This window comes from Pristiophorus japonicus, unplaced genomic scaffold (genome assembly GCF_044704955.1).
Source record: "Pristiophorus japonicus isolate sPriJap1 unplaced genomic scaffold, sPriJap1.hap1 HAP1_SCAFFOLD_113, whole genome shotgun sequence".
Lineage (NCBI taxonomy): Eukaryota > Metazoa > Chordata > Chondrichthyes > Pristiophoridae > Pristiophorus > Pristiophorus japonicus.
Window position 1 is genome coordinate 249,698 of NW_027250788.1, and position 18,805 is coordinate 268,502.

The following is an 18,805-nucleotide window of genomic DNA, read 5'->3' on the forward strand; positions in this document are numbered from 1 at the left end:
CAGTGTTGATATTTGATGTTTCCAAGATAAGAGAGACTAATTGATGTCCTGTTTCTGACTGCTCCATTTTTGATCGGGTCCCAGGAGCTTCGTGATCAGGGCTCAGGAGAGGCGAGAGCCCAGGGGCAACACGGACCAGCCCACACTGCGATCTATGGATAGTCGGCGCATGTGTGCACACTAGGTCCATGCAGCAGAGCTTGGTCTATGGTGGTCTTGGTTAATCCTTGCCTCTGGACCAAGACCAAGCTCTGTCAAGCCCGTGTGGTGGCTGGTGTGCAACGGTCACTCCACGTTAAAACAATCCACCCACAGGCATCTTCCACCCTTCAGGATGTAGTTCGGGACCAAGAATGTCAGGTCCCTCATCGAAACACCTGTGAACTCATCCCTTTTCGGTGTGGAAACAAGTCATCCTCGATACGAGGGACTGCCGAATATTATACTATTAACAAAATGCAGTGGATCACAGCCCTGTGACATTGGCTGATTTCTCTGTACAGTTCTGTACACACTCAAACTCTACACAGTGTCTCTCACTCCCTCCGGTTTCCAGCCCTGACGGTGCAGAAAGCCCCTCTCAAAGCTGCACGTTCCGGCTGCTTTCAGTAGTGTTGTGAGAGATCATTAAAGGATCCTGCAGCTCCGGCTCGTTCACAAAAGCAGATCGAAGCCACATACAACCCATCGACCAATCGCTTGTCCCCAGCTCCAGAGTGAGTGAGGCCGGGACTGCCATGTATTCAACCAGCATTGGAACCCATGTATAATCTGACCTAATTTGTACACTGTGAGAACAATGACCACGAGCTGGTGAACTTGTGGGAGACACTCCTTACCTGGACCTTCAGATATAAAAGGGCAAGCTCCACCCACTTCCGTCACTTGAGTGCTAAGAAATAAAGGACAGGTCACAGACTGACCTTCTCTGAAGCATGGGCCTCGTGTGCATTTACACTGTATAGTAAGGACGTATCAATGGCGACGAGAAACTGGGATTTAAACCACACGAGCATGGCCACTAGCAGAACAGACGAGAGCTACTGTGTAAAGCAATGGTTGGGACAGAGATTCAACATTGTTAAAGCATCACACAGTTCTCCAAGCAGACAAGTGCAATCGAGCATGCCCCAATATGTAGCCGAACGCAGAGGGGGAGTTCGACAGAGACAATGGCAAGCTGAACGGCGATTCACGCCATTGCAAGGGACAATGAGGCCAGTAAAGGGGCCATCAACACCTGTTAATGGTGCACTCAAGGACAATGACGGGGCAGTCAGTGACGATCGACTGGCAAGAGACCGTTTGTTTCCAACAGCAGCTCATGTTGGAGGCGTGGAGGCACGCACTCAGCCGGAGTTTGCAGAGATGAGCAAAATACCTGCAGAAATTGCAGAAATGAACACTGGGGGAAATCGCTTGAAGCTGAAGTTCTGTGAGTTCATGTGGAGCACGTATACAGTTCATAGACCAGGAAGCCACCGATAATGCTGAAGTGCTCCTCACTGGCATCCCAGTATCAGTGGAGCTCGACACGGGTGCCAGCCAGTCCCTGATGGGTATCAAACAGTTCGAAAAGTTGTGGGCGTCCAAGGACCGGAGGCCAAAATTATCGACGATTGACGCACAGCTACGAACATACACAAAGGAGATCATTCCGGTGCTAGGCAGCGCCACGGTAGTCGTGACCCACAAAGTTGGCATGCTGTCATGAACAGGAAATGGGGCGGTGTCAATGCAATTCCCTGGGTGGAGTGACTATCATGCTCACACATCCTGGACAAATTTGACTCATTATTTCAACCCGGCATTGGCAATTTAATGGTGGCCAAGGTTGTGATTCACATAAACCCGGACGCCAGTACACCACAAGGTCAGGGCGGTGCCGTACGTGATGCGAGAAAAGATAGAAGGCGAATTAGACCGCCTGCTGAGGGAAGGCATCTTCTCGCCAGTCGAATTCAGTGACTGAGCGAGCCCGATTGTGCCGGTGCTCAAGGCGGATGTGTCGGCCAGGATATGTGGTAATTAAAAGGCCATCATCAATCGGGTGTAACTCCAAGACCAGTACCCGTGATGGAGAGCGGAGGACCTCTTTGCGTCGCTATCTGGTGGCAATCTTTTTTCAAAATTAGACCTGACCTCAGCTTCCATGACCCAGGAGCTGGCGAGTGAGTCGAAGAAGCTGATCACCATCACGACGCACAAGGGGTTGTTTGAGTAAAACAGATGTCCGTTCGGGATTAGCTCGGTTGCCGCGATCTTCCAACGAAATATGGAAAGCCTCAAGTCGATTCCAGGGACGGTGGTTTTTCATGACGACATGCTCATCACGGGTTACGATGCAGAAGAACACCTCCACAAGCCGGAGGAGGTGCTACGCAGATTAGACCGGGTAGGGCTGCGACTGAAAAAGGCTAATTGCGTCTTCCTGTCTCCAGTGGTAGAATTCCTGGGGATGAGGGTAGCAGCAGACGTGATCAGCCCTACTGCCTCCAAAACGGAAGCGATCCAGAGAGCACCCAGACCCTGTAACACGACGGAGCTGCGTTCGTTCCTGGGGCTCCTGAACTATTTTGGTAACTTTCTTCCCAAATTGAGCACGCTGCTAGAGCCGCTACACGTGTTCCGACGCAAAGATCAAGAATATGTCTGGGGGGACAGCCAGGAAAGGGCTTTTAATAGAGCACGCAATTTGTTATGTTCCAACAATCTGTTAACGCTATATGACCCATGTAAGAAACTTGTGTTAACGTGCGATGCGTCGTCCTATGGTCTCGGGTGTGTGTTGGAGCATGTCAATGCCAAGGGTCAGTTGCAGCCGGTAGCTTCGGCCTCCAGAAGTCAGTCCCAGGCAGAAAGGGGCTACGGGATGGTAGAAAAGGAGGCGCTCGCATGTGTATATGCGGTAAAGAAAATGCACCAGTACCTGTTTGGCAGGAAATGTGAGCTGGAGACAGATCACAAACACCTAACCTCCCTTTTGGCTGACAACAAGGCCATAAATTCAAACGCATCGGACGGCATACAGAGGTGGGCACTCACGTTTGCCGCCTATGACATCACAATTCGGCACAGACCGGGCATCGAAAACTGCACCGAAGAACTCAGCAAGCTCCCAATAGCCACCACTGAGGGGGCTACCGAGCATGGTGCTGAGATGGTCATGGCTGTTGAAGCTTTTGGAAGCGAAGGCTCACCCGTGACAGCCCGTCACATTAATGTCTGGACAAATAAAGACCCGCTATTGTCTCTAGTCAAGAAATGTGTCCTGAATGGGGACTGGGCAGCCACGTACAGGGCATGCCCTGAGTAAATTAAACTATTTCACAGGCGCAGGGATGAACTCCCGATTCAGGCCGATTGCCTACTTATGGGAAATCGCGTAGAAACCAGATGGGCAGAGAGGTGTTCATCAGAGAACTCCACAATGAGCACCCGGGCATTGTCATGAGGAAGGCAATTGCCAGGTCACACGTTTGGTGGCCAGGGATAGACACAGACCTGGAACTTTGTGTTCGCAGGTGCAACACGTGTGCCCAGCTGGGCAATGCGCCTAGGGAAGCCTCCCTTAGCCCCTGGCCCTGGACCACCAAGCCATGGTCACGCATTCATGTGGACTATGCAGGTCCTTTCAAAAATGTGTTTGGTTGCATTAGACGCCTCCTCCATAAGAAACATAAAAACATAAGAATTAGGAACAGGAGTAGGCCATCTAGCCCCTCGAGCCTGCTCCGCCATTCAACAAGATCAAGGCTGATCTGGCCGTGGACTGAGCTCCACTTACCCGCCCGATCCCCGTATCCCTTAATTCCCTTAGTGTTTAAAAATCTATCTATCTGTGACTTGAACACATTCAATGAGCTCGCCTCAACTGATTATTTGGGAGTGAATTCCACAGATTCTCAGCCCTCTGGGAGAAGAATTCCTTCTCAACACGGTTTTAAATTGGCTCCCCCGCATTTTGAGGCTGTGCCCCCTAGTTCTAGTCACCTCTACCAGTGGAAACAACCTCTCTGCCTCTATCTTGTCTATCCCTTTCATTATTTTAAATGTTTCTATAAGATCACCCCTCATCCTTCTGAACTCCACCGAGTAAAGGCCCAGTCTACTCAATCTATCATCATAAGGTAACCCCCTCATCTGCAGAATCAGCCGAGTGAATCGTCTCTGTAACCCCTCCAAAGCCAGTATATTCTTCCTTAATAAGGTGACCAAAACGGTACGCAGTGCTCCAGGTGCGGCCTCACCAATACCCTATGCAGTTGCAGAGGACCTCCCTGCTTTTGTACTCCAACCTTCTTGCAATGAAGGCCAACATTCCATTCACCTTCCTGATTACCTGCTGCACCTACAAACTAACTTTTTGGGATTCATGCACAAGGACCCCCAGGTCCCTCTGCACCGCAGCATGTTGTAATTTCTCCCCATTCAAATTATATTCCTTTTTACTGTTTTTTTTCCCCAAGGTGGATGACCTCACATTTTCCGACATTGTATTCCATCTGGCAAATCTTAGCCCATTTCATTAACATATCCAAATCTCTTTGCCGCCGCTCTGTGTCCTCTACACAACCCGCTTCCCCACGAATCTTTGTGACATCTGCAAATTTTGTTACACTACACTCTGTCCCCTCTTCCAGGTCATCTATGTATATTGCAAACAGTTGTGGTCCCAGCACCGATCTTTGTGGCACACCACTAACCACCGAATTACAACCTGAAAAGGACCTATTTATCCCGACTCTCTGCTTTCTGTTCGCCAGCCAATTCTCTATCCATGCTAATACATATCCTCTGACTCCGCGTACCTCTATCTTCTGAAGTAACCTTTTGTGTGGTACCTTATCGAATGCCTTTTGGAAATCTAAATATACCACATCCATCGGTACACCTCTATCCACCTTGCGCGTTATATCCTCAAAGAATTCCAGTAAATTAGTTCAACATGAGTTCCCCTTCATGAATCCATGCTGTGTCTGCTTGATTGCACTATTGCTATCTAGATGTCCCGCTATTTCTTCCTTAATGATAGTTTCAAGCATTTTCCCCACTACAGATGTTAAACTAACCGGCCTATAGTTACGTGCCTTTTGTATGCCCCCTTTTTTTATACAGAGGCGTTACATTCGCTGCTTTCCAATCCGCTGATACCTCCCCAGAGTCCAGAGACTTTTGGTAGATTATAACGAATGCATCTGCTATAACTTCCGCCATCTCTTTTAATACCCTGGGATGCATTTCATCAGGACCAGGGGACTTGTCTACCTTGAGTCCCATTAGCCTGTCCAGCACTACCCCGCTAGTGATAATGATTGTCTCAGGGTCATCCCTTCCCACATTACTGTGACCAGCAATTTCTGGCATGGTTTTTGTGTCTTCCACTGTGAAGACGGAAGCATAATAATTGTTTAAGGTCTCAGCCATTTCCACATTTCCCATTATTAAATCCCCCTTCTCATCTTCTGAGGGAACAACATTTACTTTAGTCACTCTTTGCCGTTTTATATATCGGTAAAAGCTTTTACTATCTGTTTTTATGTTTTGCGCAATTTTAATTTCGTAATCTATCTTTCCTTTCTTTATTGCTTTATTAGTCATTGTTTGCAGTCGTTTAAAATTTTCCGAATCTTCTACTTTGCCACTAACCTTGGCCACCTGATACGCATTGGTTTATATTTGATACTCTCCTTTATTTCCTTGGTTATCCACGGCGGGTTATCCCTTCTCTTACTGCCCTTCTTTGTCACTGGAATATATTTTTGTTGCGCACTATGAAAGAGCTCCTTTAAAGTCCATCAGCTGTTCCTCAATTGTGCCACCGTTTAGTCTGTGTTCCCAGTCTATTTTAGCCAACTCTGCCCTCATCCCACTGTAGTCCCCTTTGTTCAAGCATAGTATGCTCGTTTGAGACACTACTTTCCACCCTCAATATTACAAATTCAACCATACTGTGATCACTCATTCGAGAGGATCTTTTACTCGGAGATCGTTTATTATTCCTGTCTCATTACACAGGACCAGATCGAAGATAGCTTGCTCCCTTGTAGGTTCTGTAACATATTTTTCTAAGAAACAATCCCGGATGCATTCTATGAATTCCTCCTCCAGGCTACCACGTGCGATTTGATTTGACCAATCGATATGAAGGTTAAAATCCCCCATGATTACTGCCGTGCCTTTTTCACATGCCTCCATTATTCCCTTGATTATTGCCCACCCCACCGTCAAGTTATTATTTGGGGGCCTATAAACTACGCCCACCAGTGACTTTTTCCCCTTACTATCTCTAATCTCCACCCACAATGATTCAACCTTTTGTTCATTAGAGCCAATATCATCTCTCACAACTGCCCTGATATCATCCTTTATTTACAGAGCTACCCCACCTCCTTTCCCTTCTTGACTATCTTTCCAAATTGTCAGCTACCCCTGTATGTTTAATCCCCAGTCTTCGCCACCCTGCAACCACGTTTCTGTAATGGCCACCAAATCATACCCATTTGTCATGATTTGTGACGTCAACTCATTTACTTTATTTTGAATACTGCGTGCGTTTAGGTAGAGTGTTTAATACGAGTTTTTAAACCATGATTTTTAGTTTTGACCCCTCCGGCAGCCCCTTTATATTCATACATATTGTCCCTTCCTATCACCTTGTGATTTACACTTACGCCAGTGCTACTCTGCTCTGTTGCCTCCTGCCTTTTGCATTCTTTCTTGGGGTCCTGTTTATCTGCGCTCTCACCCACTCAAACTAGCTCAGAGCCCTCTCCTGCGTTCTGAATAGTCCTCGCATTGAGGCACCGAGCTTTCAAGTTTGCCTTTTTATTACACTTTGCCCATTTAGAATTTTGCTGTACAGTGGCCCTTTTTGTTTTTTGTTTGGGTTTCTCTGCCTTCCACTTTTACTCCTCTCCTTTCTGTCTTTTGTTTCTGTCTCCGTTTTGTTTCCCTCTGTCTCCCTGCATTGGTTTCCATCGCCCTGCCATATTAGTTTAACTCCTCCCCAACAGCACTAGCAAAAACTCCCCCTAGGACATTGGTTCCGGACCTGCCCAGGTGCGGACTATCTGGTTTGTACTGGTCCCACCTCCCCCAGAACCGGTTCCAATGCCCGAGGAATTTGAAACCCTCCCTGCTGCACGACTGCTCAAGCTACGTATTCATCTGAGCTATCCTGCGACTCCTACTCTGACTCGCACGTGGCATTGATAGCAATCCCGAGATTACTACTTTTGAGGTCCGACTTTTTAATTTAGCACCTAGCTCCTTAAATTCGTCTCGTAGGACCTCATCCCTTTTTTTACCAAAATCTTTGGTACCAAGGTGCAACACTACAACTGGCTGTTCACCCTCCCTTTTCAGAATGTCCTGCACCCGCTCCGAGACATCCTTGACCCTTGCACCAGGGAGGCAACATACCATCCTGGAGTCTCGGTTGCGGCCGCAGAAACGCCTATCTATTTCCCTTACAATCGAATCCCCTATCTCTATCGCTGTCCCACTCTTTTTGGTGCCCTCCTGTGCAGCAGAGCCAGCCACGCTGCCATGAACTTGGCTGCTGCTGCCCTCCCCTGATGAGTCATCCCCCTCAACAGTACTCAATGTGATGCAAATGTGATATCCGCTACACTGCAGCCCATCAAATGGCGAGAAACCACTGAATATAAATGATGAGCTGACAAATATCAGTGGCAGTGCAGTCTGGTCAACGTCAAACCCTCCTTTCTTATTCAGCAATGGCATGAACGGGAGTTAGACGCCACAAAGTTTAATTAAAGTCACAAATACAAGCAACACTTGCCAATCCTTTCAGTGTAAACATAGAAAACATAGAAACATAGAAAATAGGTGCAGGAGTAGGCCATTCGGCCATTCTAGCCTGCACCGCCATTCAATGAGTTCATGGCTGAACATTCAACTTCAGTACCCCATTCCTGCTTTCTCGCCATACCCCTTGATCCCCCTAGTAGTAAGGACCTCATTTAACTCCTTTTTGAATATATTTAGTGAATTGGCCTCAACAACTTTCTGTGGTAGAGAATTCCACAGGTTCACCACTCTCTGGGTGAAGAAGTTCCTCTGCATCTCGGTCCTAAATGACTTACCCCTTATCCATAGACTGTGACCTCTGGTTTTGGACTTCCCCAACATTGGGAACATTCTTCCTGCATCTAACCTGTCTAACCCCGTCAGAATTTTAAATGTTTCTATGAGGTCCCCTCTCATTCTTCTGAAATCCAATGAATACAAGTCCAGTTGATCCAGTCTTTCTTAATAGGTCAGTCCCGCCATCCCGGGAATCAGTCTGGTGAACCTTCGCTGCACTCCCTCAATAGCAAGAATGTCCTTCCTCAGGTTAGGAGAACAAAACTGTACACAATACTCCAGGTGTGGCCTCACCAATGCCCTGTTCAACTGTAGCAACACCTCCCTGCCTCTGTACTCAAATCCCCTTGCTATGAAGGCCAACATGCCATTTGCTTTCTTAACCGCCTGCTGCACCTGCATGCCAACATACAATGACTGATGTACCATGACACCCAGGTCTCTTTGCACCTCCCCTTTTCCTAATATGTCACCATTCAGATAATAATCCGTCTCTCTGTTTTTACCACCAAAGTGGATAACCTCACATTTATCCACATTATACTTCATCTGCCATGCATTTGCCCACTCACCTAACATATCCAAGTCGCTCTGCAGCCTCACAGCATCCTCCGCGCAGCTCACACTGCCACCCAACTTAGTGTCATCCGCAAATTTGGAGATACTACGTTTAATCCCATCATCTAAATCATTAATGTACAGTGTAAACAGCTGGGGCCCCAGCACAGAACCTTGCGGTACCCCACTGGTCACTGCCTGCCATTCTGAAAAGTACCCATTTACTCCTACTCTTTGCTTCCTGTCTGACAACCAGTTCTCAATCCATGTTAGTACACTACCCCCAATCCCATGTGCTCTAACTTTGCACATCAATCTCTTGTGTGGGACCTTGTCGAACGCCTTCTGAAAGTCCAAATATACCTCATCAACTGGTTCTCCCTTATCCACTCTACTGGAAACATCCTCAAAAAATTCCAGAAGATTTGTCAAGTATGATTTCCCTTTCACAAATCCATGCTGACTTGGACCTATCATGTCACCTCTTTCCAAATGCACTGCTATGACATCCTTAATAATTGATTCCATCATTTTACCCACTACCGATGTCAGGCTGACAGGTCTATAATTCCCTGTTTTCTCTCTCCCTCCTTTTTTAAAAAGTGGGGTTACATTGGCTACCCTCCACTCCATAGGAACTGATCCAGAGTCAATGGAATGTTGGAAAATCACTGTTAATGCATCCGCTATTTCCAAGGCCACCTCCTTAAGTACTCTGGGATGCAGTCCATCAGGCCCTGGGGATTTATCGGCCTACAATCCCATCAATTTCCCCAACACAATTTCCTGGCTAATAAGGATTTCCCGCAGTTCCTCCTCCTTACTAGACCCCCCGACCCCTTTTATAACCGGAAGGTTGTTCGTGTCCTCCTTCGTGAATACCGAACCAAAGTACTTGTTCAATTGTTCCGCCATTTCTTTGTTCCCCATTGTGACTTCCCCTGATTCTGACTGCAGCGGACCTACGTTTGTCTTTACTAACCTTTTTCTCTTTACATACCGATAGAAACTTTTGCAATCCGTCTTAATGTACCCTGCAAGCTTCTTCTCATACTCCATTTTTTCACTTTATTTGAAATGCTACTGCGTTGAATCTGAAAATACGCATGTTGGGATTTTATCTTCACTACTGATTGTATGTTGTGTGCACGGTAGGAATAACCGGTGCTGTTAAATTTGATAAAAGTTGCCCCAGATTCGTGGTGTCATCTGCAATGAAGATTTTGAACCAGAAAGCTATAATACAGTGAGTAAAATGGGATATGGTTTTCGAGTTAAGATGCAAAGCACAGGACAAATGATTGAAGTATGGACTGTTCCTGAGTTAGCATTTGTTTGATTGTGCAAAAGAAGGTGAGGGGTCAAGTAATGATGGTTTCCCGTGATAGCAAGAGAAAAGTTTAAGAAGAAACCATACGGTGCCTGTCAGGTAAGCGCTGCTTGTGATACCTGGTGGGAAAGGGCGGAGATTTTAAAGCCCCTTGTATTACAGAACCTTCATATAGACGAACATCTCCAGCTCACTGTGTAGGTAGCATGGTGCAACGGTAGTGTGTCTGACTCCAGATTAGGAGGTTGCGTGTTCAAATCATATCGGGGTCACTGTTTTTTTAATATTGTTCTGCCAGAATTAATATTTCCTTTGCTGTTCGGCAATAACCAGACACTTGCTCCAAGGTCTGTCTCTCTGTTTCCCCGGTGTCAGGCAGAGATTTTTTTTTATTTAAAAAAAATACTTTAATCATATAAAAATGTGTGCAGTACATTCAAAAGCAGTTCAGTACATTTCGCTGCGTCAGTAATACCATACACTACATTTGTGTGCTGACCGCAGTTCCGTTCGATATATTCCCTTGTTTTCCAGTTCCAGTACAATTCGGTACAATACGGGATACCTTGTAGTACATTCAACAAATTACATCACACGTGTCACTGTACAGTACATGGAATGGGTGACGGTACATTTACACTTTTTTTCTCGTGCATCACGAAACAGACCTTACATTGTACATGGCACTACATTGGTGTTTCCAGATCATGGTGCTCCATGTACACAATAAAGAAGTTGCAAGTACGGCCCGAGGGGAGTTTTATACTGATTCCTGCCCCGGGGTTTACCGTGTCAGAAGGGCTTTTAACTGTGGCCCTTCCCCACCCTGCCTTTGCGGCAACGACACCAATTTTAAGTGCGTCCCTCAGCACGTCATCCTGGATATTGGATTGCGCCAGTCTGCAACAGCAGACGTGGACATTTCCTTGCTCTGGAAGATTAGCAAGTTTCGGCAAGACCAAAGAGCATCTTTGACTGAGTTGATGGCCCTCCAGCAGCAGGTGATGTCTGTCTCGGTGTGTGCCCCTGGGAACAGCCCGCAAATCACAGAGTCCTGTGTTACGGAGCTGCTCGATGTGAATCTCGACACAACCACTGCGTCTCTTTTCAAGCCAGGTTTCATGATGGTGTAGTGGTTAGGAATTGGCGCTCTCACGGCCGTGACCCGGGTTCAATTCCCAGTCAGGGAAATTTAAAACCTTATAAATAAATAGTTCATCTATTTTATAAGTCTTCATGCATCTCCTGCGTAGAAAAAAAGAAGCATTGATTTAAACATAATTAATTAATTCGTGAAATTCGATTGTCATATGATATATTTTGCCCTGAGCATATGAGGAACTTTTCTCCCAATCCCATTCGGTTTAATTCTGGTAATCTGGTGCTGAAAGTGGAGATGTTTCCGCAGTGTAGCAGTTAACACGTTCGCATTCACACGCAAAACATAGACACCATCAGAGGCAGTCCCTCGGGATCGAGCAGGTACTTGCTTCCACTCCCAAAGTGAGTCCTTTGATGGCTGAACAGTCCGATACGAAAGCTACAGACCCTGTTGCAGGTGGGACAGATATACGTCGAGGGAAGGGGTCGTTGGGACTGGTTTGCCGCGTGCTCCTTCCGCTGCCTGCGCTTGGTCTCTTCATGCTCCTTGCATCGAGACTCAAAGAGCTCAACGCCCTCCCGGATGGACTTTCTCCACCTCGGGCGGTCTGTGGCCACCGTCTCCCAGGGGTCAGTAGTGATGTCGCACTTTACCAGGGAGGCACTGAGGGTGTCCTTGTAACGTTTCCGCTGTCCTCCTTTGGCTCGTTTACCCTGAAGGAGCTCTGCATAAACACGTAAGGATTAGGGTCCGGATTTGGCTATTCGGCCCCTCGAGCCTGGTCCACCATTCAAGAAGACCCTGGCATTTCTTCAACAGCAAGTTTCAACATCTGGGGCGGAGCCAACAGCCGCCTGGCTGCAATGAGTGATAAAAACCTTCGCTGGACAGAAGCCTGGCTAGCTCAGTCTGTAGAGCATGAGATTCTTAATCTTAGGGTCGTGGGTTCGAGCCCCAAGTTGGGCGATTGCAATTCTTTTCATTAAATGTTGCTTTCATAGAACACCTCTGACCGAAACGGCACAAAACAAAAATGTTCCTTTCAAAGTCATCAAACTCCAAAATTTCCACGCCCCGCGAATCTCCTGATACAGATGCCTCTAGTTTTGCCGACTCAATCCATGTGCCTTTGCAATGTTGTGCTCCCACCCACACTATGAAATGTGCCACTAACTTATCGAATCATGGAATGGTTACAGCACGGATGGCCATTCGGCCAATCGAGCACGTGTCGACTCTCGGCGAGTCCCACTCCCCCGCTCTTTCCCCGTAGCCCTGCAATTGTTTTTCCTTCAGACCCTGATCCAACTCCTGTCTGAAAGATAAGATTGAGTCTGCCTCCACCGCCCTTTCAAGCCGTGCATTCCAGATCCTAACCACTAGCTGCTAAATGGCCAGCTCCAGTTCCGATGTGTAAAGTCTGGGAAACACGAGATCAATTCCTGCCACACTCACAGCCTTCCTAAATATAGCACCGTCATTCTATTCTCGTAAAATCAGCTCCTGAAATATCGGCCAGCTGTGTAGGTTAAAGCTCTGGTTATATACCTAAGATTATTTTAACTATAGTGTAGTGATTATCACGTTTGCCTCACACGCGAAAGGTCCCCGATTCGAACCCGGATGGAAACATTATCTTACAGACTATTTTTGCTGTGAAATAAATTGAACAAAAGTCGTCCCAGGTTCCTTGTCGCATGAGCACTGAACATTTTAAACCAGTCTCCTAAATACAGAGTGTGTAAAGTCAGATAGGGGAGAAAACTTCATCAGTGATTCAAAATCCTTAAATAATTAAAGTTCAGTTATTGAAGTTTCCACTGTCCCTCAGCAACAATTCTACAAAACAACGTTGTCGGTTAATGAATGGGTAATAAAACAAATAATCTTCACCCATCCCCATCCCCCGACACACAATTTAATTAGTTGCATGTCATTATTTTAAAGATTTTGAATGAAAGAGTTACTTTCTGATTCCGTGCTCCCTCTGTGAGTGCCGCATCACTAAACGAGCAGGAAACACATTTAAGAGTTTACCACAATTGCTGACATTTCTTTGCTTTTTTCTTGTGTTTTTTCAGCTCTTCGTCCTTTTCAGCTCCTGACTGCGGAAATTGCTGTGATTAAACCTGAACACAATGCAATGTCTGTCTCACTGTTTCCCCGGTGTCAGGCTGAGATACGCCTGCTGCCCTCATTTATTTCATGTGACAGGACACAAAAGTTCAAAATCAACCTGCAGGTGGCCACACACAGCACTGGATAGTCAGGATGGCCGAGCGGTCTGCGGTGCTATTTGCATCTCCCTGTCTCATCTGGAGATGTGGGTTTCTGTCCCACTTGTGACAGTATTTTTGAACCAAAAACTAATGTGCGATAAAATGGAACAAGAGCAGTCCGGGCTGCATTGTCACATGATGCAAGCTAACTCGGACCCGGACCAAAGCTCCCCGTGCACCGAGCACCGGCTCAGAAAAACCCGAGGGGAGAGGGTATCCCGGTCACTGGGCCTTCCAGCAACACTGAACAAGTGCCCGGTCTGAAACTTTTAGAGTAATAACTTGTAACTGGAGCTTTCAACTGTCAGGATGGCCAAGCGGTCGAAGGTGCTGCGTTCAGGTCACAATCTCCTCTGGAGGTGTGTGTTCATATCCCACTCCTGACATTTAGTGTTTTTAATTACAAACGCATTTGTTTGGACACCACTTTGAAGTGCTTTGGGACATCCATCGAACTTCATAAAATGACCCCACTTCAATTACAAACAATGATATCAAAGTTACTTCTCAAACCGGGAATCGATCGTGGGTGGCTGTAACGAAAGGAATGGTTATGTGAAGCATTGAAATGTGCCCTCTAAATATCTCGCACTGCTAATTTAAAAACACGGTTATAATTTGTTTCAGTGCGAAAGAATGCAGGCTCGAAGGGCCAAATGGCCGACTCCTGCTCCTGGTTCTTGTGTTCTTATACAGAGCACAGAACAAATGATCAAATTATCAACTCTCCCTCAGTTCGCATTTCTTTCATTGTGCAAAAAAAGATTATGGGTTCATTAATGATGTTTTCCTGTGAAAGCACCATAAAAGTTTAAGGAAAATAATTCACCCAATATGGGGCTCGAACCCACGACACGCAGATTAAGAGTCTTATACTTTACCGAACGAGCTAGCCGGGCCTGCTTAAGTTGCATCTTCCTGTCGCTCATTGCTGCCAGGCGCCTGTTGGCATCGCCCCGTGGGTTTATCTCGAGCTTCAAGCCACGAAACCGGTTCTCCGAAATTTCAAGGCTTGTACGGAGATCAATCATCAAAAGCCGTGTCATTAACCACAGCTGGGCCGTCAATTTTCTGATCGCAAAGTGCTTTCAGTCCTTGTCAATATCTGTTGTCTATTTGCCGGTGTTTCCAGATTCTGTCGGTCTCTCTGGATCTTTAATCTGTGTCTGGTCACCTGCAGGTTGATTCTCGATGAATGCCTGTGTTTGTGTCTTCAACAACAATAGAAAATGTTTCTTATATATTTCTTACGTTCTCTCCAATGCCTTGATATCCTTCCTAAATTGTGGTGTTCAGAACTGTAAACAGTTCTACAACTGAGGCCTAAACCTGGATTGAAAAGGTATGGTATAACTTCCTCGCTGGTGTCCTTTATTTCACTACTAATAAAGCCAAGGCCACTGTATTCTTATTAAACAACTTAGCAACTTAACTACCCAGCTTCTATGATTTCTGTGTGTAAATCACTCAATCCTTCTGCTTCACTTTTAACACAATACCATTTCGTTTATGTTTTCTCATATCACCTCCCTTTGTTTCCCAGACCTTACACACAGGTACAGGAGGAGGCCGATTCAGCCCCTTGAGCCTGTTACACAGGAACAGGAGGAGGCCCATTCAGCCCCTTGAGCCTGTTACACAGGAACAGGAGGAGGCCCATTCAGCCCCTCGAGCCTGTTGCACACCAACAGGCGGAGGCCCATGCAGCCCATTGAGCCTGTTACACAGGAACAGGTGTAGGCCGATTCAGCCCAACAATCCTGTAGCACAGGGACAGGTGGAGGCCCATTCAGCCCCTCGTGCCTGATATACAGGAACATGAGGAAGTCCATTCAGCCCCTCGAGCCTGTTGCACAGGAGCAGGAGGAGGCCCATGCAGCCCATTGTGCCTGTTACACAGGAACAGGAGTAGGCCCATTCAGCCCCTCGATCCTGTTGCACAGGGACAGGTGGAGGCCCATTCACCCCCTCGAGCCTGATACACAGGAACTCGAGGAAGCCCATTCAGCCCCTCGACCCTGTTACACAGGAACAGGAGGAGGCCATTCAGCCGCTCGAGCCTGTTACACAGGAACAGGAGGAGGCCCATTCAGGCCCTCAAGCCTGTTACACAGGAACAGGAGGAGACCATTCAGCCCCTCGAGGCGGTTCCGCCATTCAATGAGATCATGGCTGATCTGTGAGAAAACTCCATATACCCGCCTTTGGCCCATATTCCTTTATACCTTTGGTCAAAATGCGATGTAAAATGAACAACTGACCCCGCACCAACTGCCCTTTGCAGAAGGGAGTTCCAAACCTCTCCCACCCTGTGTGGGTAGGAATGTTTCCGAATTTCACTCCTGAAACATCTGGCTCTAATATTTAGACTATGGCCCCTAGTCTGGGACTCCGCAACCAGCGGGATCATTTCTCTCTATCTACTCTATCTGTTCACTTATTATCTTGGAAATTTTGATCAAATCAATGCTCGACTTTCTAATTTCCAGTGGGTGTAATCTCATATCTCAATTTAAACCATGGAATCCTGGTATCCGTCTGGGAAACTGACACAATGCTCCCTCCAAAGACAATATAGCCTTCCTAAGGCAAGATCAGTGAAAACTGAATCAAGTGACGGGTCTTACTAGATTTAATCTGATGGTTTCCAGCAGGCATTTGGTAAGGTCCCACACATCATCATCATCATCAGAGGCGGGTCCTCGAACGAGGGAGGCTTATTTCCACATGGGTTCACAGGTGTTTCAATGAAGGACCCGATGTTCCAGTCCTGAACTCCAATCAAAGGGTGGAAGATGCCTGTGGGTGGATTGTTTTAACATGGTGTGACCGTTGCACACCAGCCACCACACGGGCTTGACAGAGCGAGGTCTTGGTGCAGTGGCAAGGGTTAACCAGGACGGCTGGAGACCTGCTGGGCTGCACTTCATCAAAATCCAGGTCGCCGTTTGGTGCGTTGGCAGGAACATCGGCGGGACCCAGGTAGAGCGGAGGAGCGGGAAGGTCAGTGTGGAGGAATGGTGAGAGATCGTGGTGGAGGAGCGGTGAGAGATCGTGGTGGAGGAACGGTGAGAGGTCGTGGTGGAGGAACGGCGAGAGATCGTGGTGGAGAAACGGTGAGAGATCGTGGTGGAGGAACGGTGAGAGGTCGTGGTGGAGGAGCGGTGATAGGTCGTGGTGGAGGAGCGGTGAGAGGTCGTGGTGGTGGAATGGTGAGAGGTCGTGGTGGAGGAGCGGTGAGAGGTCGTGGTGGAGGAGCGGTGAGAGGTCGTGGTGGAGGAGTGATGAGAGATCTTGATGGTGGAACGGTGAGAGGTCGTGGTGGAGGAGTGACGAGAGATCGTGGTGGAGGAACGGTGAGAGATCGTGGTGGAGGAACAGTGAGAGGTCGTGGTGGAGGAATGGTGAGAGATCATGGCGGAGGTGCGGCGAAGGTTAAATACAAGGGATGTTGGCAGAAGTCAAAGATGAGGCAATGTATGTGTTGTGTATCTGTAAAGCATGCACTCCCATGTTCCGCCACCAGGGAGTTCATCCGCTGTAGTCCCAAGGGATCCCAGCACCCCTTGGGAGCACTTTATTTAAGCCGACCCCTAAGGCCACTTTCTCACTCTGGAGTGTCTTATGAAAGACTGTTATCACTGTTAATTTAACCTCCCTATATGCAGCTTCATCTGTGTTAGGAACACTATAACTAGCGACGAGTATACGAATCCAACAGAAACTTGCAGCAAACTGTAGGCCTCCTGGAGAAGTTCTCAGAGACTGAGGACTGGGAAGCCTATGTCGAACATCTCGACCAGTACTTTGTTGCCAATGAGCTGGACGGAAAAGGAAATGCTGCAAAAAGGAGAGCGGTCCTCCTCACGGCCTCAATAAGAATCTTCTACTCCAGTGAAACCAACAGATAAGTCGTATGAGGAGCTGTGTACACTAGATCGGGAGCATCTTAACCTGAGGGAGAGCGTGCTATGGCACAGTATCGGTTCTACACGTGCCAGCGATCTGAAGATCAGGAAGTGGCGAGCTACGTCGCCGAGCTAAGGCGAATTGCAGGATAATGTGAGTTTGATGGCTACCTGGAGCAAATGCTCAGATACTTTTTTCTACTGGGCATTGGCCATGAGACCATTCTACAAAAACATTTGGCTGTAGAGACACCGACCCTGAGTAAGGCCATTGCGATAACACAGGTATTTATATCCACCAGTGATAACACCAAACAAACCTCTCAGCACACAAGTGCTAGCAATGTTCATAAATTAACTGGAACTGTGTCTGTGAGCAGACATGTACAGGGCAGAAACCACGAGTCTGCAACTGCCAGCAGGCCTCAGGTGACCCAGATGACTCAGAGTCCCCAACAAAGGATGAATGCAAGGCAATACACACCTTGTTGGCGTTGTGGAGGCTTCCATTGAGCCTATTAATGCCGCTTCAAAGGGTATGTTTGCAATAGCTGTGGAACAATGGGGAATCTCCAACGGGCTTGCGAATGAGCTGCAAGCTCTGCAAAACCTGCTAACCACCATGTGGCAGAGGAATATCGGTCCATGGTGGATCAAAGCAATTTAGAGCCTCAGAGAGAGGAGGCAGATGCCGAAGTACACAGGGTGCACACATTTTCGACGAAATATCCACCTATAATGCTAAATGAAAAATTGAATCGCTTACCCACAACCATGGAACTGGACACTGGCGCCAGCCAATCCATCGTGAGTAAAAAGATGTTTGACAGACTGTGGTGCAACAAGACATTCAGACCAGCCCGAAGCCCCATCCACATGAAACTGACATTGTACACCAAAGAGCTTATCACTGTCCTGTGCAGCGCCATGGTCAAGGTCACCTACGAGGGCACGGTGCACAAACTGCCACTCTGGATTGTCCCGGGCGATGGCCCCACACTGCTTGGATGGAGCTGGCTGGGCAAAATCCGCTCGAACTGGGATACCATCCGAGCGCTATCACATGTCGATGAGGCCTTATGTACCCAGGTTCTGAACAAATTTCCTTCCCTTTCTGAGCCAGGCATTGGAAACTTTTCCGGGGCGAAGGTGCGGAACCACTTGGTCCCAGAGGCACGACCCATTCACCACAAGGCGCGAGCGGTCCCTCACATGATGAGGAGAGAGTGGAAATCGAGCTGGACAGGCTGCAACACGAGGGCATCATCTCGCCAGTGGAATTCAGCGAGTGGGCCAGCCTGATTGTTCCAGTACTCAAAAATGATGGCACGGTCAGGGTTTGCGGCGATTATAAAGTAACTGTTAATCGTTTCTCGCTACAGGACCAATTCCCGCTACCTAAGACAGACGACCTATTTGGCGCGCTGGCAGGAGGCAAGGCGTTCACCAAGCTTGACCTGATTTCGGCCTACATGACGCAGAAGCTGGAGGAGTCTTCGACGGGCCTCACCTGCAT

At 47.6% G+C, this 18,805-nt stretch overlaps 1 non-coding gene across 1 annotated transcript; it reads left to right on the forward strand.

The window, feature by feature from the left end:
• The first annotated feature begins 11,995 nt into the window (after positions 1-11,995).
• On the forward strand, positions 11,996-12,068 carry trnak-cuu (transfer RNA lysine (anticodon CUU)). The gene has a single exon. It is a non-coding gene; the product is annotated as a tRNA-Lys (tRNA).
• Positions 12,069-18,805: the final 6,737 nt, after the last annotated feature.